Source organism: Brassica napus, chromosome C5, assembly GCF_020379485.1.
Source record: "Brassica napus cultivar Da-Ae chromosome C5, Da-Ae, whole genome shotgun sequence".
Taxonomy (NCBI): Eukaryota; Viridiplantae; Streptophyta; class Magnoliopsida; order Brassicales; family Brassicaceae; genus Brassica; species Brassica napus.
This window is the reverse complement of record NC_063448.1, coordinates 3,659,567-3,683,490: the sequence shown is the minus strand read 5'-3', so window position 1 is coordinate 3,683,490 and position 23,924 is coordinate 3,659,567. Positions and strand designations below refer to the sequence as shown.

The 23,924-nt window shown below is 37.6% G+C and overlaps 3 pseudogenes; 2 read left to right on the top strand and 1 right to left on the bottom strand.

The window, feature by feature from the left end:
* Positions 1-214: 214 nt before the first annotated feature.
* Positions 215-22,742, top strand: LOC106415899 (annotated as a pseudogene).
* LOC106415898 lies at positions 15,972-16,750 on the bottom strand (annotated as a pseudogene).
* LOC106412386 lies at positions 16,904-18,793 on the top strand (annotated as a pseudogene).
* Positions 22,743-23,924: the final 1,182 nt, after the last annotated feature.

Genomic DNA, 23,924 nt, shown 5'->3' with positions numbered 1-23,924 from the left:
TATCTTATAATCACTCAACATGGTTAATAAAGCTGTCGAGTGCCCGTGACTTTTCAATCAATGCTATCCGTCAATTTCGGCTTTAAATGGGAGAATCTTATCTTCTAACCACTCAACACGATTTAATAATGCTGTCGAGTGCCCGTGACTTTTCAATCAATGCTATCCGTCAATTTCAGTTTTAAATGGGAGAATCTTATCTTCTAACCACTCAACACGATTTAATAATGCTGTCGAGTGCCCATGACTTTTTCTTCAATGTAAAAATCTTATCCTCCAACCACTGAACATGATCTATCGATTTCATTGTCTTATAAATAAAGACTCATTCTTTCATTGATGTACCAATACCACAATGGATCCATCGGAAATTCCTTTTGATATGGATCCTTCAGAACTTCTTTTTGATATCGAAGCTTACAAAAGACAATCTGAAATTGAAGAAAGGTATATCCTCAACCAGTTTAGAGAGCGTCGAAAGAAAATCGAGGAAGACTATCCACCTCGTAGCAAGAGGAGATACCACAAAAGAGATCATGCAGCGGCAAATCAAAGATTGATTGACGACTACTTTTCCAATCAACCTACATATGATGATACAATGTTTCGTCGACGATTTCGGATGCGGAAACATGTCTTTCTCCGAATTGTAGAGGACCTATCAAGAAGTGACGATTACTTCACTCAACGATTTGATGCAGCTAATAAAGAAGGCATATCTCCACTAGCGAAATGTACCACAGCCATGCGGATGTTAGCATATGGTATGGCAGCCGACGCAGTTGATGAATACATCAAAATTGGAGGTACAACAGCTTTGGAGTGCTTGCGTAGGTTTTGTAAGGGAATCATACAATTGTACGAGCAAGTGTATCTGAGAGCCCCAACTGAAGATGACCTACAAAGAATTTTGCATGTTAGTGAAATGCGAGGGTTCCCGGGAATGATTGGGAGTACTGATTGCATGCACTGGGAATGGAAAAATTGTCCTAAAGCGTGGGAAGGACAATATACTCGGGGAGACAAGGGAACTACCACAGTTATTCTTGAAGCGGTCGCAACCCATGATCTATGGATCTGACATGCTTTTTTTGGATGTCCAGGCACATTGAACGATATAAACGTTCTAGATCGTTCACCAGTGTTCGATGATGTTGAACAAGGAAATACTCCAAGAGTGAACTTCTTCGTGAACCAACGACCTTACAATATGGCGTACTATCTAGCTGACGGTATATATCCTTCTTATCCTACTTTCGTCAAATCGATTAGGCTTCCACAGAGTGAACAAGACAAGTTATTTGCACAAGTTCAGGAGGGATATCGGAAGGACATTGAACGTGCATTCGGAGTGCTGCAGGCTCGATTTAAAATCATTCGGGAACCAGCTCGCTTGTGGGAAATTTCTGATTTGGCTATCATAATGAGGTCATGTATCATATTGCATAATATGATTGTTGAGGATGAACGAGATACATATGCTCAACTCTGGACCGATTATGATCAATCTGAGGCAAGTGGATCTAATGCCCCACAACCATTCTCGACCGAAGTGTTACCTTCATTTGCAAATCACGTGCGTGCTAGATCTGGGTTGCGGGATTCAAATGTGCATCACGAACTGCAAGCAGATCTAGTCAAACACATATGGCAAAAATTCAGCATGTTCCGTGGTTAGAAAGATTTCCAAGTTTGTGAGTTGTGTTTATTGTACTAATTATGTTATGTGTTTTATTATTTGTGTTGTGTGCTTATTAATGTATTGTATTAAATTTTAAATTTTCGTAATTCTACTTTTTAATAATAATTCTTTATATTTCATGTCTTAAATAATTGATATTTTTATTAAAATTATAAAATTAAACATAAATTATTTAATCATTTATATAGCTCTTAAGTATTGTAATTTAATTTAAACTAATAATAATTATTAATATGTAATTACAAAATAAAAGATGTAAAACAAAACAAAAAAATGGAAAATAAAAATTGTAGGGTAGGGTGTTGAATTTTATTTTAAACAAACCATTGTAGAGTATAAAAAATGAGTGGGTGTTGAATTATTAGTTGGAAGAGAGAGAAACTGATGTGGAAGAAAGAGAAGATGATGTGGAGGGCGTTGGTATGTTGAATCTATTGTATATAGTCGACAAACATTGCTGACGTGTCTGTTACACATTGGATAACGTGGCCGCAGATTTCCCACGTGGCAAAAGATAATATCCGTGAGAGCAACTTCAATAGCAGCTTCCAGTATATATATCTCCAGGTCTTATTCAACAACCTCTGATCTCAGTGAAGCAGCTCCGATCTGAGTTTTTATCAATGGCGAAACTAATCCTTAGCGTCGTCTCCGTGGTTCTTATCGGTCTCGTCGCGATCGCTTCAGCCGCCGTTATCTTCGAGGAGCGCTTTGATGGTAACGTACTTTCCTCTCTCTATCTGTACATTTCCAGCCTCTTAGGATCTAGTGATGTGTTTGTTCGTATCCGTCTTGCGATTATATTCGTCAATCTGAGTTTCGAATTTGTGAATGCTTGCGAGTTAATGATCCATTTTCGATCGTACAACGATATCATCGATTTCATCGGATAAGATCATTTTTACAAATGTTTGATCATATGAATTATTACGGATCTACCAATTTGTTGATTCGTTGATTTTTAAATTATTGTTACTCTTCGTGCATGAAGAACTTCAAGGGTTCCTTTCGGATTGCCTCTTCGGTACTGTTCTTCAGCTACTCTTACATTGTTTTCAGAGAACACCATAGCTGACACTGGTACGCTCATTTTTGAGATTGGTTTGATTGCAAAATTTTGTAGAGGAGAAAATTTGAGGTGAATGAGGTTTGGGATTACCACCAAAATTTATAGTAAAAAAATAAAAAAAAAATCTTAAATTCTCTCTATAATTAAAAATACAATATAAAATGAAATATATTGATGTAAAATATAAATGAATACATAATTTATATATACATAAAGCGGAAACAATTAACCAATCGTTTAAAATATATATTTTATTTATAATATTTTGTGATATAAATATATATATTACGTCATTCACAAAAATGTATAATATTTATGTTATTTTTGTTTTAATATTTTGAAAAATGTATTAAAAGGAAAGTTGACTAAAAAAATAATCTAATTTGGGAGTGTCGTAGTTTCTAAAAAAAAAATTAACACTTTTGGTAAACGGGATTTAATAGTTTTTATGGTGGATATATATGTGGAATTGAACGCTTATACCTCTTTTGGTTAAAGCAATTCAATAGTTATTATCGTTGATATATAAGTGGAAATTGAATCGCTCGTACCAACTCATAACAACTTTGAACCAATAGTTGTAATATAAATTTTACTTTATAGCATTTTGTGATAAAATAATTTATATTATTATCCTCGAAACAGTATATTAGGTTATTTGTAATATTTTATATTATTTTAATATTTATAAGATGTTTTATATGCAAAATCCTCGTGGGGTTGGTGTTTTATAAACCAAAATATATTAAACATTTAGATGACATTATTTTAAAAATTAATTGTGGTTAATTATGCTACTTATGTCTAACATGTGCCAGGTTTGAGAATAGATAATGGCATTACAATTTATTTATTTAAAGCGTTGTAACATAACAAACCAAAGTTGTGGTGTGAAAATTCTGGTTTGAAATACTCTTAGATTTTAAATGCTAAAAATCTGTATATATACAGTTTTGAAACAAACCGAGTGGAAATTGCCAACCGGAAAGATTAGAATGTTGATCGGTTAATCACAATGGTATGAACCACTGAAAAAATTAACCAATGAAAATACTTTTGAATTTGTGCATATCAGTTGATTGGTTAAGAACTTTTTGTTGATCGAGCAAGAAATTAAATTTCATCATATAATACTCATTTCTGTATGGATCTTAGATATAGATTCAAATTTGTGATTGTCTATAAATTTGTGAATTAGTCTGAAATAGAGATGCACAGTTTCTTTCCTCGCTATCTTCATGGTCATGCAAATGGGGATATAAAGGGTGAATTTGTTTGACAAATAATTCTAGTACACGACTGATCTACATGCAAAAGTCATAATTAACGATCTAATATTAACTTCCGTATAAATGGTTTTAGAAGGGAAAAGTTGCATGTATGTTACTAGTGAGATAGAAGCAAAATTTTATGAGTTGAGTGGATATGGTTGACTTGAGATCACGTGCGGAAATGTAGAAAAACACGAGCACAGTTCAAAGACAACAAAATTTCTTTGCCGAAGACATATGCGAGTGCATTCTGTCTTGCAATGTGTTCCATATAATTACACCACACAAAATTCCCTCACATATAAGAAACCTATATATGTGTATATATTAATCTGATGTGAGAATGAAAAGATATGGAAGAGAATTTTTTTGTTGAAGTCAAATTTTGTTCAAAAGAGGGTTTTGTTTGCTTCTCTCGTCCCAGGATCCATTGTTCCCAACACTCAAAACCATATAGTCTTGAGACTCCGGTTATTTCCACCGGTTGAACCGATTAAATTTTGGATTTCCATTCTCTTTTGATTCACTCTACGGGGATATCTGATTCCTAACCTTTTGTTGTAAATACTGTAATCATCACTAAAACATACATAGACAACCAAACTACAAAAATAATATAATCTAATAAGTGAAATTACACGTTATTTTAGGTGACATTACCAGTGAAACCAAGGTAAGTGAATAAAAAATTTGATAGTTTTTATTTTTGATAATTATGAATGATAATGTGAATTTGCTTCTCACTCATAAATACTATATAGCGTTGTACCAAAAAAAAAAGAGGAAGAGGAGACTATTATTCTTTAATAGCTGGCACCACCTCGGCCACATTCACATATGAGTTCCATAATTGGAGTCACATGGTTGCATGTGATTACATTGGGTCTACCCCTTTAGCCACATATGGCCAACTCCACGTTTTCCCCTTTCTTTTGTTTTGTTTTGCAGCTATCATTCGATGCATTTATATATATACTTTGCTTCTTATTTGGTTCTACTAATTCCAAATATCATGTGAATACGTTAATTAACATTAACAACTCGTAATATCAGGATAAGAAATGTTAAAGGATAAAATATGGATGCACAATCGTATTAATAAAAAGTTATCCGGGTAAGATTTGTGAAAATCATTTTGTGAGAAACACCTTGTCACCTTATAACTTTTTTTCCTGGAAACAAACATACAATGACCCACAGACATGTTGCCATTAATTTGATATATATAAAAAGTGTGAACGCAAAGAAGAAAGACATATTGGGGTGTAAAAAAGAAGTAGCACACGTGGGCACACCAATTGTCCAGCCACCAGACTGGGAATTACCTTTCGAGGTGATGTGTGATGCCAGCGATTATGCAGTAGGAGCTGTCTTGGGAAAACGGAAAGAGAAGAAACTTCACGTCATCTACTATGCAAGCATGACACTTGACGATGCACAATGCAACTATGCCACCACCGAGAAGGAACTACTTGCCATTGTTTTTGCTTTTGAGAAGTTTAGATCCTATCTTGTTGGATCTAAAGTTATAGTACACACTGACCATGCTGCGCTGAGGTATCTACTTCAGAAGAAGGATACAAAGCCAAGGTTGCTGCGATGGATTCTCTTGCTGCAAGAGTTTGACCTGGTGATCAAGGACAAGAAAGGGATTGAGAACGGAGTCGCAGACCACCTCTCTAGGCTAAGAGTGGAAGATGAGTTACCATTGGCAGATACTCTTCCCGTGGAGAACGTTTATGCAGTGAGCATCCAATGCAATTATGGATATGTACCTATCAAGGATGCAAGCATTCCTAAGATGCCTTGGTTTTCAGAAATAGCAAACTACCTGGCCGGAGAACAAGAACCGCTCAAATTCACCGGAAATGACAAGAAGAAGTTCTTAAAAGATGTCAGACGCTATCTCTGGGATGAGCTATTCTTGTATAAGCAGTGTGCCGACAATATTTACAGAATGTGTGTTACTGAAGAAGAGATACCTGGCATACTTTTCCACTGCCACGGTTCCAACTACGCGGGACATTTTGATGTAAGCAAAACCGTTTCGAAGATCCTACAAGCTGGTTTCTGGTGGCCTATGATGTTCAAAGATGACCACTCCTTCATCTCTAAGTGTGATGCATGCCAGAGACAAGGAAATATCAGCAAGAGGAATGAGATGCCACAGAACTTCATCCTAGAAGTTGAGGTATTTGACGTATGGGGTTCGATTTCATGGGACCATTCTCATCCTCTTACAACAATAAGTACATCCTTGTTGTTGTTGACTATGTTTCTAAGTGGGTTGAGGCCATAGCAAGTCCAACAAATGATGCCAAAGTGGTGGTAAGGATGTTCAAATCTGTCATCTTTCCAAGATTTGGGGTGCCAAGAGTGGTGATTAGTGATGGAGGATCACATTTCATCAACAAAGTGTTCGAGAAGCTGCTAAAAAAGACACAAGGTGGCGACTGCATACCACCCTCAGACAAGCGGACAGGTCGAAATCTCCAATCGAGAGATCAAAAGTATCCTACAGAAAACAGTAGGAGCAACAAGAAAAGACTGGTCAACCAAGCTAGATGATGCCTTATGGGCATACAGGACAGCATACAAGACTCCTATTGGCACCACTCCCTTTCACCTTGTCTATGGTAAACCATGCCATCTTCCAGTGGAGTTGAAGTACAAATCAGCTTGGGCGGTTAAACAGATGAATTTTGATGTGAAATCCGCAGCTGAGAGAAGGATGATCCAACTAAATGAGTTGGACGAGTTTCGACATATGGCTTTCGAAAACTCCAAGATATACAAGGAACGCACAAAGGCGTATCATGATAGGAAGATCATTCCGAGAACTTTTGCTGCAAATTATCAAGTCCTACTCTTCAACTCTCGTCTGAGGTTGTTTCTCGGGAAGCTTAAATCCTGATGATCCGGGCCTTTCACTATCAAAGAAGTAAAGCTCTATGGTGCAGTTGTGCTGTGAAGTCATGATGGTAGTGAGTTTGTTGTGAGCGGTCAGCGTCTAAAGCCATACCTAGCCTACACAGAAATCCCCGAAGGAGAAGATGTCTCTCGGAGAACCGCCTCGAGCTTAGAGCACACCGAAAGTCAAGCTAATGACTGTAAACAAGCGCTTAGTGGGAGGCAATCCACTGGTAAGTGTGAATTAGAATTAAGTTTTCATCTCGGTTTGTTAAAAAAAAAAAAAAACCCTCTCCATCGATCGGTCGGGAATAGGATCGATCGATCACTAAGATGGTCCAAAGCGTAACAAAGTGATCGATCGATCAGGTTATCCCATCGATCGATGCGGATACCCAATCGATGGATTGAACAAAATCTCTGAAACCTTTTTATAAATGCATCGATCGATGCATATGTGTACAAAAATGCATCGATCAATGTGTGTGCTGGAAACAGAATTATAAGGCAAAACCCGACCCTTTTTGGATGAAAACCTCAGAACTCTCATCCCCTCCGAGTTCCCCAAAAATTCGACCCCCTTTCTCTCTCTATAATCATCCGATTTGAACAATTTTGGGATCTATTCCACTTAATTTTTCGAGCTCTACCTGATTCCTACACTCGTTTTCACCCTAAGACAGGTATACTCCGCGAATCTCCACATTCTCAATTCGTGTTCTTGAGCATTTTTTGGGTTTTGTGAATTTCTTATTTCCGTGTTGATTCCTTGATCAAATATGCATGAAACAGATGTTTAAACATGGATTAGAACATAATTGTCTGTGATTAACGAGTTTAGAACAGGATTTGAGATTATTTAGGGTTTGTGAAATTTTCATCAATTTGGGTTTTTATCACAACTCGATTTCGCCTTTCATTTGCATGTTGATTTGAGTTCTTAGTTGATTATAACCATGTTGAGAGCGAATCGTTGTTGAAATACTTAATGGAATGATGAACTTGGGGAATGAACTGATTATGGATTGATGTTCCTTAGCTGAGTCGTTAGTGTTTACTGAACTCTTGTTAGTATTGTGCTGCTTTGAAAAACATATACTGCATACTCACTTGTTTCAAAGATTCTATTTTGTAGAGAATGAAGCGTACGAAAACATCGGCAAAGAAGCACGCACAAGAAGAGATTTCTTCTCAGCGAGAGAAGCAAATGCCAAAGAAGTGGAATAAGTCTGATACCACCCACTACAACAACATGAAGAATGTAGTCGTTCCAGCTACACAGCTAGCATGTCCTGAGACGATGACAAAGTTGGGAATCAAATCAGACATTGAAGGGCTGTTCCAGAACAAGGGTCTAAGCCAACTATGCAACCTCAACGAACCCACTTATCCGGAGTTGGTGCGCCAGTTCATAGCATCCGCATACGTCGCCCCTCCCGATGATAGCCATCAGGAGAGTTTTCTGGCATTCGTAGTATAGAAAGTGTACTTTGAGGTATCTTTCACAAACCTCTGCGGACTATTTAGATTGAGTGCAGGGGAGAGAACATCTGGCCTTTGTTGGACCTCGGATCTGTTGGACTTCTGGGAAACAATTGGCACATGGCTTTATAGATCTTCTCAGGCAAAGGAATCACTTATCCGGAATCCAGTACTGAGATATGCCACACGCCTCATTGGCTCATTGCTATACGGGACAACCACAGCCGCATCAGTCACGCAATGGAGTTGTGCCTCCTGTACAAAGGTGTGAGGCATTTGCTACCGGCATTTGGAAATTCTACATTCCCACCTGCTACTGCCTTCAACATGGGAGCGGTGCTGGACGCAAACTTAGTAGGATACAAAGGGAAAGTAACCAAGTCCAAGAGCAGTGCATGTGGATTTGGTGCAGTGGTTATTCGGATCCTTAGACATGTGGGTGTCGACTACGAGAACCATCGGGTAGCATTGGACAGATCGAACAACATTGCTTGGAACTACCTGGATGTCATTTCTCTAGTAAGTAAGGAGTTCATAGCTGGTCCTTACTCGAAGATCGCTCGGGATGGTCCATATGTCTACGTATTCCAGGACCGAGCGAAGAAAACACTCTACTGCCACCTGCCTCAGATCGACCTGGCTGCTCTACTTTCATAGGCTGCAGTTGAGTTCCTACCCCCTGCTACCGCACTAATAGACAAGTCACCCTTCTTCACACCAAAATATCAGACCAAAGGCAAGGCCGTGGATGATGAAGAAGGAGAATATGAGGCTGCACAAACCATTCCTGATGATGATTCACAACCCCATCAGCTACTCCTATCAGACTCCAGCCAGTACAAGCTGCATGAGCTTCCACTGAAAGCCACTTCGCGCCAGCAACAACATTGGAGAGATCAGAGCATCAAGACAAACAACGACATGCTACACAAGATCTGGGCTGCCATTTCACGTATCAGGCCGTGTCGTTGCCAAAAGGATGATGTAGTTCATCAGGACAACTCTCCATCCAGCTCTGGTTCGGATTCGAGAAGTGCACGCAGGGCAAGAAAGAGGTCCAACAGACCTGAAGATGCAGGAACATCTGGAGCAGGAGACGAGGAGTTGGAGCTATCACCGGCCAGTATTGTCATTTGATTTTGGACCGCGCTAAATGTTCCTTAGCTGCTCCAGATGTTCCATTTAGCGCGGTCCGAAATCAAATGACAATACTGGCCGGTGATAGCTCCTACTCCTCGTCTCCTGCTCCAGATGTTCCTACATCTTCAGGTCTCTTGGATCTCTTTCTTGTCCTGCGTGCACCACTCGAACCCGAACCAGAGCTGGATGGAGAGTTGTCCCGATGAACTACATCATCCTTTTGGCAACGACACAGCCTGATACGTGAAATGGCAGCCCAGATCTTGTGTAGCATGTCGTTGTTTGTCTTGATGCTCTGATCTCTCCAATGTTGTTGCTGGCGCGAAGTGGCTTTCAGTGGAAGCTCATGCAGCTTGTACTGGCTGGAGTCTGATAGGAGTAGCTGATGGGGTTGTGAATCATTATCTGGAATGGTTTGTGCAGCCTCATCTTCTTCATCATCCACGGTCTTGCCTTTGGTCTGATATTTTGGTGTGAAGAAGGGTGGCTTGTCTATTAGTGCGGTAGCAGGAGGTAGGAACTCAACCGCAGCCTATGAAAGTAGAGCAGTCAGGTCGATCTGAGACAGGTGGCAGTAGAGTGTTTTCTTCGCTCGGTCCTGGAATACGTAGACATATGGACCATCCCGAGCGATCTTCGAGTAAGGACCAGCTATGAACTCTTTACTTACTAGAGAAATGACATCCATGTAGTTCCAAGCAATGTTGTTCGATCTGTCCAATGCTACCCGATGGTTCTCGTAGTCGACACCCACATGTCTAAGGATCTGAATAATCACTGCACCAAATCCACATGCACTGGTCTTGGACTTGGTTACTTTCCCTTTGTATCCTACTAAGTTTGCGGCCAGCACTGCTCCCATGTTGAAGGCAGTAGCAGGTGAGAATGTAGAGTTTCCAAATGCCGGTAGCAAATGCCTCACACCTTTGTACAGGAGGCACAACTCCCATTGCGTGACTAATGCGGCTGTGGTTGTCCCGTATAGCAATGAGCCAATGAGGCGTGTGGCATATCTCAGTACTGGATTCCGGATAAGTGATTCCTTTGCCTGAGAAGATCTATAAACCCCTGTGCCAATTGTTTCACAGAAGTCCAACAGCTCCGAGGTCCAACAAAGGCCAGATGTTCTCTCCCCTGCACTCAATCCAAATAGTCCGCAGAGGTTTGTGAAAGATACCTCAAAGTACACTTTCTATACTACGAATGCCAGAAAACCCTCCTGGTGGCTATCATCGGGAGGGGCGACGTATGCGGATGCTATGAAGTGGCGCACCAACTCCGGATAAGTGGGTTCGTTGAGGTTGCATAGTTGGCATTGACCCATGTTCTGGAACAGCCCTTCAATATCTGATTTGATTCCCAACTTTGTCATCGTCTTAGGACATGCTAGCTGTGTAGCCGAAACGACTACATTCTTCATGTTGTTGTAGTGGGTGGTATCAGACTTATCCCACTTCTTTGGCATTTGCTTTTCTCGCTGAGAAGAAATTTTTTCTGGTGTGTGCTTCGTTGCTGATGTTTTCGTACGCTTCATTCTCTACAAAATAGAATCTTTGAAACAAGTGAGTATGCAGTATATGTTTTTCAAAGCAGCACAATACTAACACAAGTTCAGTAAACACTAGCGACTCAGCTAAGGAACATCTATCCATAATCAGTTCATTCCCCAAGTTCATCATTCCATTAAGTATTTCAACAACGATTCGCTCTTAACATGGTTATAATAAACTAAGAACTCAAATCAACATGCAAATGAAAGGCGAAATCGAGTTGTGATAAAAACCCAAATTGATAAAAATTTCTCAAACCCTAAATAATCTCAAATCATTTTCTAAACTCGTTAATCACAGATAATTATGTTCTAATCCATGTCTAAACATCTGTTTCATGCATATTTGATCAAGGAATCAACACGGAAATAAGAAATTCACAAAACCCAAAAAATGCTCAAGAACACGAATTGAGAATGTAGAGATTCGCGGAGTATACCTGTCTTAGGGTGAAAACGAGTGTAGGAATCAGGTAGAGCTCGAAAAATTAAGTGGAATAGAGCCCAAAATTGTTCAAATCGGATGATTATAGAGAGAAAAAGGGGGGGGGTCGAATTTTTGGGGAAAATAGGAGGGGATGAGAGTTCTGAGGTTTTGATCCAAAAAGGGTCGGGTTTTGCCTTATAATTCTGTTTCGAGCACACACATCGATCGATGGAGGGGGTTTTTTTTTTTGTTTTTTAACAAACCGAGATGAAAACTTAATTCTAATTCACACTTACCAATGGGTTGCCTCCCACTAAGCGCTTGTTTACAGTCATTAGCTTGACTTCCGGTGTGCTCTAAGCTCGAGGCGGTTCTCCGAGAGAGACATCTTCTCCTTCGGGGATTTCTGTGTAGGCTAGGTATAGCTTTAGACGCTGACCGTTCACAACAAACTCACTACCATCATGACTCCACAGCACAACTGCACCATAGGGCTTTACTTCTTTGATAGTGAAAGCTTCCCGGGAAACAACCTCAGACGAGAGTTGAAGAGTAGGACTTGATCATTTGCAGCAAAAGTTCTCGGAATGCTCTTCCTATCATGATACGCCTTTGTGCGTTCCTTGTATATCTTGGAGTTTTCGAACGCCTTATGTAGAAACTCGTCCAACTCATTTAGTTGGATCATCCTTCTCTCAGCTGCGAATTTCACATCAAAATTCATTTGTTTAACCGTCCAAGCTGATTTGTACTCCAACTCCACTGGGAGATGGCATGGTTTCCCATATATAAGGTGAAAGGGAGTGGTGCCAATAGGAGTCTTGTATGGTGTCCTGTATGCCCATAAGGCATCATCTAGCTTGGTTGACCAGTCTTTTCTTGTTGCTCCTACTGTTTTCTGTAGGATATTTTTGATCTCTCGATTGGAGATTTTGACCTATCCGCTTGTCTGAGGATGGTATGCAGTTGCCACCTTGTGTCTCACGCCATTTTTCTTTAGCAGCTTCTCGAACACTTTGTTGATGAAATGTGATCCTCCATCACTAATCACCACTCTTGGCACCCCAAATCTTGGAAAGATGACAGATTTGAACATCCTTACCACCACTTTGGCATCATTTGTTGGACTTGCTATGGCCTCAACCCACTTAGAAACGTAGTCAACAACAACAAGGATGTACTTATTGTTGTAAGAGGATGGGAATGGTCCCATGAAATCGATCCCCCATACGTCAAATACTTCAACTTCGAGGATGAAGTTCTGTGGCATCTCATTCCTCTTGCTGATATTTCCTTGTCTCTGGCATGCATCACACTTAGAGATGAAGGAGTGGGCATCGTTGAACATCGTAGGCCACCAGAAACCAGCTTGTAGGATCTTCGAAACGGTTTTGCTTACAGCTAAATGTCCCGCGTAGTTGGAACCGTGGCAGTGGAAAAGTATGTCAGGTATCTCTTCTTCAGTAACACACCTTCTGTAAATATTGTCGGCACACTGCTTATACAAGAATGGCTCATCCCAGAGATAGCGTCTGACATCTTTTAAGAACTTCTTGTCATTTCCGGTGAATTTGAGCGGTTCTTGTTCTCCGGCCAGGTAGTTTGCTATTTGTGAAAACCAAGGCATCTTAGGAATGCTTGCATCCTTGGTAGGTACATATCCATCATTGCATTGGATGCTCACCGCATAAACGTTCTCCACGGGAAGAGTATCTACCAATGGTAACTCATCTTCCACTCTTAGCCTAGAGAGGTGGTCTGCGACTCCGTTCTCAATCCCTTTCTTGTCCTTGCTCACCAGGTCAAACTCTTGCAGCAAGAGAATCCATCGCAGCAACCTTGGCTTTGCATCCTTCTTCTGAAGTAGATACCTCAGCGCAGCATGGTCAGTGTGTACTATAACTTTAGATCCAACAAGATAGGATCTAAACTTCTCAAAAGCAAAGACAATGGCAAGTAGTTCCTTCTCGGTGGTGGCATAGTTGCATTGTGCATCGTCAAGTGTCCTGCTTGCGTAGTAGATGACGTGAAGTTTCTTCTCTTTCCGTTGTCCCAAGACAGCTCCTACTGCATAATCGCTAGCATCACACATCACATCGAAAGGTAATTCCCAGTCTGGTGGCTGGACAATTGGTGCGCCCACGTGTGCTACTTCTTTTTTACACCCCAATATGTCTTTCTTCTTTGCGTTCACACTTTTTATATATATCAAATTAATGGCAACATGTCTGTGGGTCAATTGTATTTTTGTTTCCAGGAAAAAAGTTATAAGGTGACAATGTGTTTCTCACAAAATGATTTTCACAAATCTTACCCGGATAACTTTTTATTAATACGATTGTGCATCCACATTTTATCCTTTTAACATTTCTTATCCTGATATTACGAGTTGTTAATGTTAATTAACGTATTCACATGATATTTGGAGTTAGTAGAACCAAATAAGAAGCAAAGTATATATATATAAATGCATCGAATGATAGCTACAAAACAAAAGAAAGGGGAAAACGTGGAGTTGGCCATATGTGGCTAAAGGAGTAGACCCAATGTAATCACATGCAACCATGTGACTCCAATTATGGACCTCATACGTGAATGTGGCCGAGGTGGTGTCAGCTATTGAAGAATAATAGTCTCATCTTCCTCTCTTTTTTTTGGTACAACGCTATATAGTATTTATGAGTGAGAAGCAAATTCACCTTATCATTTATAATTATCAAAAATAAAAACTATCAAAATTTTTATTCACTTACCTTGCTTTCACTGGTAATGTCACATAAAATAACGTGTAATTTCACTTATTAGATTATATTATTTTTGTAGTTTGGTTGTCTATGTATGTTTTAGTGATGATTACAGTATTTACAACAAAAAGTTAGGAATCAGATATCCCCGTAAAGTGAATCAAAAGAGAATGGAAATCCAAAATTTAATCGGTTCAACCGGTGGAAATAACCGGAGTCTCAAGACTATATGGTTTTGAGTGTTGGGAACAATGGGTCCTGGGACGAGAGAAGCAAACAAAACCCTCTTTTGAACAAAATTTGACTTCACAAAAAAACTCTCGTCCATATCTTTTCATTCTCACATCGGATTAATATATACACATATATAGGTTTCTTATATGTGAGGGAATTTTGTGTGGTGTAATTACATGGAACACGTTGCAAGACAGCATGCACTCGCACATGTCTTCGGCAAAGAAATTTCGTTGTCTTTGAACTGTGCTCGTGTTTTTTGTTGAAGTCAAATTTTGTTCAAAAGAGGGTTTTGTTTGCTTTTCTCGTCCCAGGACCCATTGTTCCCAACACTCAAAACCATATAGTCTTTAGACTCCGGTTATTTCCACCGGTTGAGCCGATTAAATTTTGGATTTCCATTCTCTTTTGATTCACTCTACGGGGATATCTGGTTTCTAACTTTTTGTTGTAAATACTGTAATCATCACTAAAACATAGATAGACAACCAAACTACAAAAATAATACATACATAATCTTTCTGTTTATCAATCAGTTTCAAAGTTAAAGAGGGGTAAGCACGTTTATTCGAAGCCCTTAAGAAGGGACCTTGACTTAAGAAAGATAAAAAATAAATGTAAAACCCAATTTAAACCAAAACGCGTCTCTTAATTAAGGGAGCGAGGGCACGGCGCTTAATGGCCACACAGCACGTTTTTACTTGTCTTCTAGTTGAATGCAATAAAATGTATTGTCATGAGTTGGTGAATCACGTGAAATGTATTGTCATTATGTATTTTCAAAATAAGACAAATATAAACACTATCTCTTTAGTGTTTCAAAAAAAAAAACACTAGCTCTTTCAATCTCATTTTCATCTCTCACAATCTCACTTTCTCTCCATTATTTTCATTCTCTTTGTAATTTCTCTAAAACAATTCTACTTTGTATTTTCTCATATTTTTCCATTCTCTTCATAGTTTCTTTAAAACAATTCTCATTTTAATATTTTCTAATTCTTATGGATTTTAAAATTAAGCAACTACCAATAAACCATTTTCATTAAGTGTCTCTTAACAAATTATCTTACTTTACTTTTATTAGTTAAAAATTCACTAAGCACCACTTAAGGGCTTTAGCAATAAACATGCTAATAGCAAAATATAATTTTGGCGACAATCTAACAATAGTGCAAAAACTTCAACGTCGAAAAAGTCAAAATGAGATAGAGTCCATTGGCCCCAAAATTAAGGTGGGTGTTCTCTACACGTTAGGCCGTCTACGCACATGCTCTTTTTTAGAATTGCTTCAAGTTGCAATTCATTTTAAAAAATATATTCTTCTCTTATCTTCTTTTGTGTGTACACATCTTTTAAAGGGTCTATTAACACTTTGGAATCAAGATTAGTTGCCTTTCTTTTTCTTCCTTTAGAAGATTAAGAAACGTGATTCTAGGAAAAAAGATTAAGAAGATCAAAATGGATACAACTAAGCAAAGTAATGTACAATGTACAAAAATAAAATACATGAAATTATAAAACAAAAACAAATAAAAAAACTTGAGCCAAACAAAGGGGGTAAAAAGGTAAAAAAGCTAGTTTAACAACTGACAAACTAACTGCCGCCGTTACGGTCGGGTCAAAGTCGACCGTGGCGCGGCGGCTGCTAGGAGTTCTGCGAGTGACTCCATGGCTCGGACCTGCATCTCTAGAGCCGCGATGTAATCGGTCGCCTCATCTAAAAGGTTTGGTACAGTGACTTTCCGGCAACCAGGAACCAGCCGGCCGAGAATCTTCAGCTTTTTCTCAGCCGCCGGCAGTTTAATCTACTTCCTCTCTGTCGCGGTATCTTTTCTCGGTTTGCGAGTTCCGGTTATCTTCACCGTTTTGTGTTTCTTCAGACTCGCTCGGACGCGAGTGGCTAAGACCGCCATGCTCTACTGTGTCGTGCCGCGAGCCGACGCGGCGAGAACTCGGTCTGTCGTGTCGTGTATCTCTCGCGCAGCGGAGGTGATTTTACCGCCGTCGTTGGATATCTGACGAATTCGACGCAGAGCTTCGACGAGCTTGGAGGCGTAGATCTGCTGCACACGATTGGTTCTCCATCTCTTCGAGCTTTCTTGGTTAATCTCTGATGAATCTGCCTCCTTCACCGTCTCTGATATACTCCGCCTCTTCTGTCTTGACTCTAGAGAGGCGTCGTCAACGGTTGTTTCGATGCTCGGAAACAGAGAATCCACCATCAAATCTGATCAAACGAAAGATACTAAAAGAAGTGTAAATAAGCACAAGACCACAACAATCTTTTCGTCTTCCTCACTGCTCAGAAAATCTACGAGGAAGACGAAAAGATTGTTGTGGTCTTGTGCCTATTTACACTTCTTTTAGAATCTTTCGTTTGATCAGATTTGATGGTGGATTCTCTGTTTCCGAGCATCGAAACAACCGTTGACGACGCTTCTCCGGAGTCAAGACAGAAGAGGCGGAGGTTATCAGAGACGGCGAAGGAGGCAGATTCATTAGAGATCAACCAAGAAAGCTCGAAGAGATGGAGAACCAATCGAGTGCAGCAGATCTTCGCCTCCAAGCTCGTCGAAGCTCTGCGTCGAGTTCATCAGAGATCCAACGACGGCGGTAAAATCACCTCCGCCGTGAGAGAGATACGCGACACGGCGGACCGAGTTCTCGCCGCGTCGGCTCGCGGCACGACACGGTGGAGCAGGGTCGGTCTTAGCCACTCGCGTCCGAGCGAGTCTGGAGAAACACAAGAAGGTGAAGATAACCGGAACTCGCAAACCGAGAAAAGACACCGCGACGGAGAGGAAGCATATTAAACTGCCGGCGGCTGAGAGAAAGCTGAAGATTCTCGGCCAGCTGGTTCTCGGTTGCCGAAAAGTCACCGTACCAAACCTTTTAGATGAGGCGACCGATTACATCGCGGCTCTAGAGATGCAGGTCCGAGCCATGGAGTCACTCGCAGAACTCCTAGCAGCCGCCGCGCCACAGTCGACTTTGACCCGACCGTAACGGCGGCAGTTAGTTTGTCAGTTGTTAAACTAGCTTTTTTACCTTTTTACCCCCTTTGTTTGGCTCAAGTTTTTTATTTGTTTCTGTTTTATAATTTCATGTATTTTATTTCTGTACATTGTACATTACTTTGCTTAGTTGTATCCATTTTGATTTTCTTAATCTTTTTTCCTAGAATCACGTTTCTTAATCTTCTAAAGGAAGAAAAAGAAAGGCAACTAATCTTGATTCCAAAGTGTTAATAGACCCTTTAAAAAATAAGTGTACACACAAAAGAAGATAAGAGAATGATGTGATATTGGGCTCATATGTGAAGTTATGGATATGGAAGACATTCAGAAATTGGCCTATGATGTTAGTTAACATGTCCACTCCATTTTTATCAAGTTACAAGCCCAAAAAGATTCATAAACAAGGGGTTTATTTGCTGTCCAAGATGAGTGACGAAATTAGGTGATTAATTGCATGAAAGTTTTCTCTCTCTTGCATGCAAGGAATGTTTGTTTCAAGAACACTCTATCTCCTCCATGCACTAGTGTTATCATTTCCCATGTAATAAATATCTAGCTTTGTGAGCAAGTCTAGTATCCTATAAATAAGTTGTAATCTTCATGAAATAAAATAAGAGTTGAGTTTATATTTTTGGAACTTGAGAGTGATTCTCAAACCTGTTTTCGATCATGGTGTGTCATATCCATTGGTCAAAACTTTTATGATTGTTGGTGTGTAATATCCTTCAGTCTAACTTGGTCTAATCTAGTGTGTCATATCTAGAGGTGGTCATTATAGGGTAGTATCAAGAGACTTTCCGCCCCTTTTGTATCACCTTTTGATCCACATCCCTTGATCGTTTGTTGCTTTCTAGCTCATTCGGTGCAAGGCTTATCCCTTACCAATTTCAGAGTGTAATCCTTGGGAGGTTTTTTTATCAGAGAAGAATAAAAGTTTTAAAATGAATTGCAACTTGAAGCAATTCTAAAAAAAAGAGCATGTGCGTAGACGGCCTAACGTGTAGAGAACACCCACTTAAATTTTGGGGCCAATGGACTCCATGCGATGTTCTCATTTTGAATTTTTCGACGTTGATGTTTTTGCATTATTGTTAGATTGTCGGCCAAATTTATATTTTGCTATTAGCATGTTTATTGCTAAAACCCTTAAGTGGTGCTTAGTGAATTTTTAACTAATAAAAGTAAAGTAAGATAATTTGTTAAGAGACACTTAATGAAAATGGTTTATCGGTAGTTTCTTAATTTTAAGGTCCTTAAGAATTAAAAAATATTAAAATGAGAATTGTCTAAGAGAAACTATGAAGAGAATGGAAAAAGATGAGAAAATACAAAGTAGAATTGTTTTAGAGAAATTACGAAGAGAATGAAAATAATGGAGAGAAAGTGAGATTGTGAGAGATGAAAATGAGATTGAAAGAGCTAGTGTTTTTTTTTGAAACACTAAAGAGCTAGTGTTTATATTTGTCTTATTTTGTCTTATTTTGAGAATACATAATGACAATACATTTCACGTGATTCACCAACTCATGACAATACATTTTATTTCATTCAACTAGAAGACAAGTAAAAATGTGTTGTGTGGCCATTAAGCGCCGTGCCCTCGCTCCCTTAGTTAAGGGACGCGTTTTGGTTTACATTGGGGTTTACGTTTATTTTTTATCTTTCTTAAGTCAAGGTCCCTTCTTAAGGGCTTCGAATAAACGTGCTTACCCCTCTTTAACTTTGAAACTGATCGATAAACCTTTCAAAATAACTTTGAAACTGATTGATAAACAGAAAGATTAACTTTCAAAATAACTTTGTCACTGATTGATAAACAAAAAAAGTTACTTCCTAGATAACTCTGACTCTTGAATAATAATATTTTTTTTTACTTTAAAGATGAAGAATTGACATTTATATTATCGTATAAAAATACAAAGTTAGTGTAAGTTTGTTAGAAGAAGAAATCCACTAGGGGAGAGTGAGTAAGTAACAATGAAACAAATGTGAAGGACCACAACATTAGTACCAAAAGAAGGGGAAACAAAAAGATTGAGAAATGAATCTGGAGGAACATCTTTCTTCTCTTCTTTAAGTCTCCCCACCTGTGCTACTTCTTTTTACACCCCAATATGTATTTCTTCTTTGCGTTCACACTTTTTATATATATCAAATTAATGGCAACATGTCTGTGGATTATTGTGTTTTTGTTTCCAGGAAAAAAGTTATAAAGTGACAAGGTGTTTCTCACAAAATGATTTTCACAAATCTTACCCCGATAACTTTTTATTAATACGATTGTGCATCCAGAATTTATCCTTTAACATTTCTTATCATGATATTACAAGTTTTTAATGTTAATTAATGTATTCACATGATATTTGGAATTAGTAGAACCAAATAAGAAACAAAAAAATATATATATAAATGCATCGAATGATAGCTACAAAACAAAACTAAAGAAAGGGGAAAACGTAGAGTTGGCCATATGTGGCTAAAGGGGTAGACCCAATGTAATCACATGCAACCATGTGACTCCAATTATGGACCTCATATGTGAATGTGGCCTACGAGGTGCCAACTTTTGAAGAATAATAGTCTCATCTTCCTCTTTTTTTTTTGTACAACGCTATATAGTATTTATGAGTGAGAAGCAAATTCACCTTATCATTCATAATTATCGAAAATAAAAACTATCAAATATTTTATTCACTTACCTTGCTTTCACCAGTAATGTCACCTAAAATAACGTGTAATTTCACTTATTAGATTATATTATTTTTGTAGTTTGGTTGTCTATGTATGTTTTAGTGATGATTACAGTATTTATAACAAAAAGTTAGGAATCAGATATCCCCGTAGAGTGAATCAAAAGAGAATAGAAATCCAAAATTTAATCGGTTCAACCGGTGGAAATAACTGGAGTCTCAAGACTATATGGTTTTGAGTGTTGGGAACAATGGGTCCTGGGACGAGAGAAGCAAACAAAACCCTCTTTTGAACAAATTTGACTTCAACAAAAAAACTCTCGTCCATATCTTTTCATTCTCACATCAGATTAATATATACACATATATAGGTTTCTTATATGTGAGGGAATTTTGTATGGTGTAATTACATGGAACACGTCGCAAGACAGCATGCTCTCGCACATGTCTCTTTTTTTTTGTAACTTCTCGCACATGTCTTCGGCAGAGAAATTTCGTTGTCTTTGAACCGTGTTTTTCTACATTTCCGCACGTGGTCTCAAGTCAACCATATCCACTTAACTCATAAAATTTTGCTTCTATCTCACTAGTAACATACATGAACTTTTCCTTTCTAAAACCATTTATACCGAAGTTAATATTAGATCGTTAATTATGACTTTTGCATGTAGATCAGTCGCGTACTAGAATTATACGTCAAACAAATTCACTCTTTATATCCCCATTTGCATGACCATGAAGATAGCTAGGGAAGAAACTGTGCATCTCTATTTCAGACTAATTCACAAGTTTATATACAATCACAAATTTGAATATATATCTAAGATCCATACAGAAATGAGTATAATATGATGAAATTTAATTTCTTGCTTGCTCAACAAAAAGTTCTCAACCATCAAAACTGCAACTAGAATACGACCATTTGGTTTTGGTTACAAATTTGTATTTGTAGCTAAGCAGTGGTATTTCTAGTATTCTAGTGACCAAATTTGTCTCCCAAACCCCAAACCAATTGCTTATAGTTGTGTTCTTGATGCATTATTTTTATGGTTTGTGCTAGTGGGCTATTAAATATCAAACCCAAAATGAACATAATATTCCACTCTTTATTTTACCTAGTCCGATGATGCTATCATTCTTTAGATTTGTTTTTCTTCATCGTCGAAACATTCATGTCATATCCTTAAAATTTTATTCCAAAATTCAATGGAGATAAAACAAAGTATGAGAAGCTAGAGGAACTCAATATTGCACCAAACTAATCAGAGCCTAGAAACAAGCAAGCGTAGACCTCCTTGTTTCAAAGCCATTCTAGTTTCTACCTACATGGTTATAGTTTTGTCAAACCGATCCTTCATAAAACCTAAGAACTTCTCCTTCGTAGAAGATTGCTCTACTTCACTATCGTTTTCAAATAATCTCTTTTTGCTAATCAACTAAGTTTTACAAATCATAAAGATCTTTGCTTTATCAAGTTTTATTGGTTTGATGCAATATAACTAACCCTTCAACCAAACCTGAAAACTTGTGATGGAAGCCACAAATTAAATCATAAAGATCTTTGCTTTATCAAGTTTTTTTTTGGTTTTTTCTTTGTTTCTTTAGTGACTGTTCCTCGAAAAAGTATCACGCTGATGCAATTTTCTCATGTAGAATGATGGGAACTACACAAAAGAGAGAGTATCCAGATTGAAGCTTTTAATCAGGGCAGAGAGAAAGACGAAGAATACTTTGATGCTGATGGGAACTTTGTAGAATACGTTAGAGACAAGGAAGTCAAGGTTCTAAGTACTCATCTCTCATTGTAAACATATACCCGATGTGTTTTTTTGTCTTACATCGTTTGTTTTGTTTTTAGGATGCATGTCCTGAGAGTATTGACATTAATCCAATGTACATGGGAAGATGTGCTGCAAATGATACTAAGAAGCAAGAAGATAGTGGGACCGTAAAGCCATTGGATGAACTTTCTCAAGGTGATATCAGACTCATAAAGATGTGTATTTCTAAACTCTTTGAACCTGTAGAAAAGGTGACTCATTTATGGTAGTAACAAGTAATTGTTTTAGAACATGAAACACTGATTGAATTAGTTGGAAATATTAGTTTCAGTTAAGCATTGTTGATTATGCATTATGCATACATCACACACTTAAGCTAACTCAGGTTCATTATTACAGGTCCTTCTAGCTTTTAGGAGATTGAAAGGGAACGCTTTTAGGAGATTGAAAGGGAACTGGAATGGGATAAGATGATATTTGAGACAAAGCTTATCATTAGTTTTGCTAAATCCAGTATGGTGACTTCAGTTAAGTCTCATATTGATTTTGCTATAACAAAAGCTTTGCTAAAATGAAAACTGTGTCCCGTTAACATTAGTTTTTCTTTATGTATTCAAGATGTTTATCACAAGGAGGAGCAAGATTTTTTCCAGCTTGAAGCTGGTTAAAGCTATTAATGCTTTTCTAAATCTCATGATATTTCGAAAAAAAATAATTAAAAGAAAATAGTTTTAATGATGGAACATGTGTCATTTTCTCCTCCTCGAGAAAAACTCTATTTTATTGTATAAAATAACTCTATAAACCGTTTTAAACCGCTTCAAATCTCTTAAAACTAAAAATCGGTTCTCACTTGCGTTTGCAGTTACGGATGGTTGTGAATGGATAAATAAAATATAAAAATATTTTAAAATTTAATATTATAAATATAAATATAAATACATTTCATAGTTTAATTTATGTACCAGTATCATAATTTATATTATAAAATGTAAACCGAGAATATTTCACTATAATTTTTAAACATTAATATATATACATATAAACCAAACAATTTTTTTTAAGTTATAATATGAATTTTAAAATTTTAAAATTGAAACTATAACTTCCATCTTAACTAAAACAAATCAATGTTGTTATTAGTTATATTATATTAATAATCATTATATTTTATCATAATAGTATGGTTTTTGATATTTTTACAATGTTATAATGTGTTAATAGTGACAATTTATTATTAAAGCACTATTGCATCTCATAATTAATCATTCATAAATACATTAATTATAACCATTGTACAAATCATACAAATAGATTAATAAAAATAGATTGTGATATTCATTAACAAACTGTCATTTGAAAAGTAGGGGCATAGCCTCCGCGCAATCGCGGGACTGGATATATTGTAGATGCATTATGTTGTTTTGTGTATATGATTGTATTGTTTGTTTTTCACAAAATTTTGTTTGCCCATGGTTTTTTTTTTGTGTACGTTGTTTTTTGTTTTGTTATATTTATTGAGTATATCACTTCTCTCTTTTTTATATCTATTTTCATTCTTTGATTGGTCATGTTTAAAATTATTATCATTTTTAGATTCACACTATAAGAAATATCGATATTAGTAGCACACCGTAAACGTTTCCATAAGATTTTTGTAGCATTTCCATAAACGATATGACAACCGCAGCTATAATAGACCCCCTCCTCAATTGTAGCGTTTGTTATATGCTGAAATAAATATAGATGTTGTAATGTTCATTCGTGAGCTATAAATTAATATTTTATAATATTTAAATCGTGCTATGATATTCGGATGGCTTTTTAAAATGTTGTAAAATATTTTATAATAACAAAAATATAATGCTATAATTAAAGATAAAATATTAAAAATTAATTAAATTAATT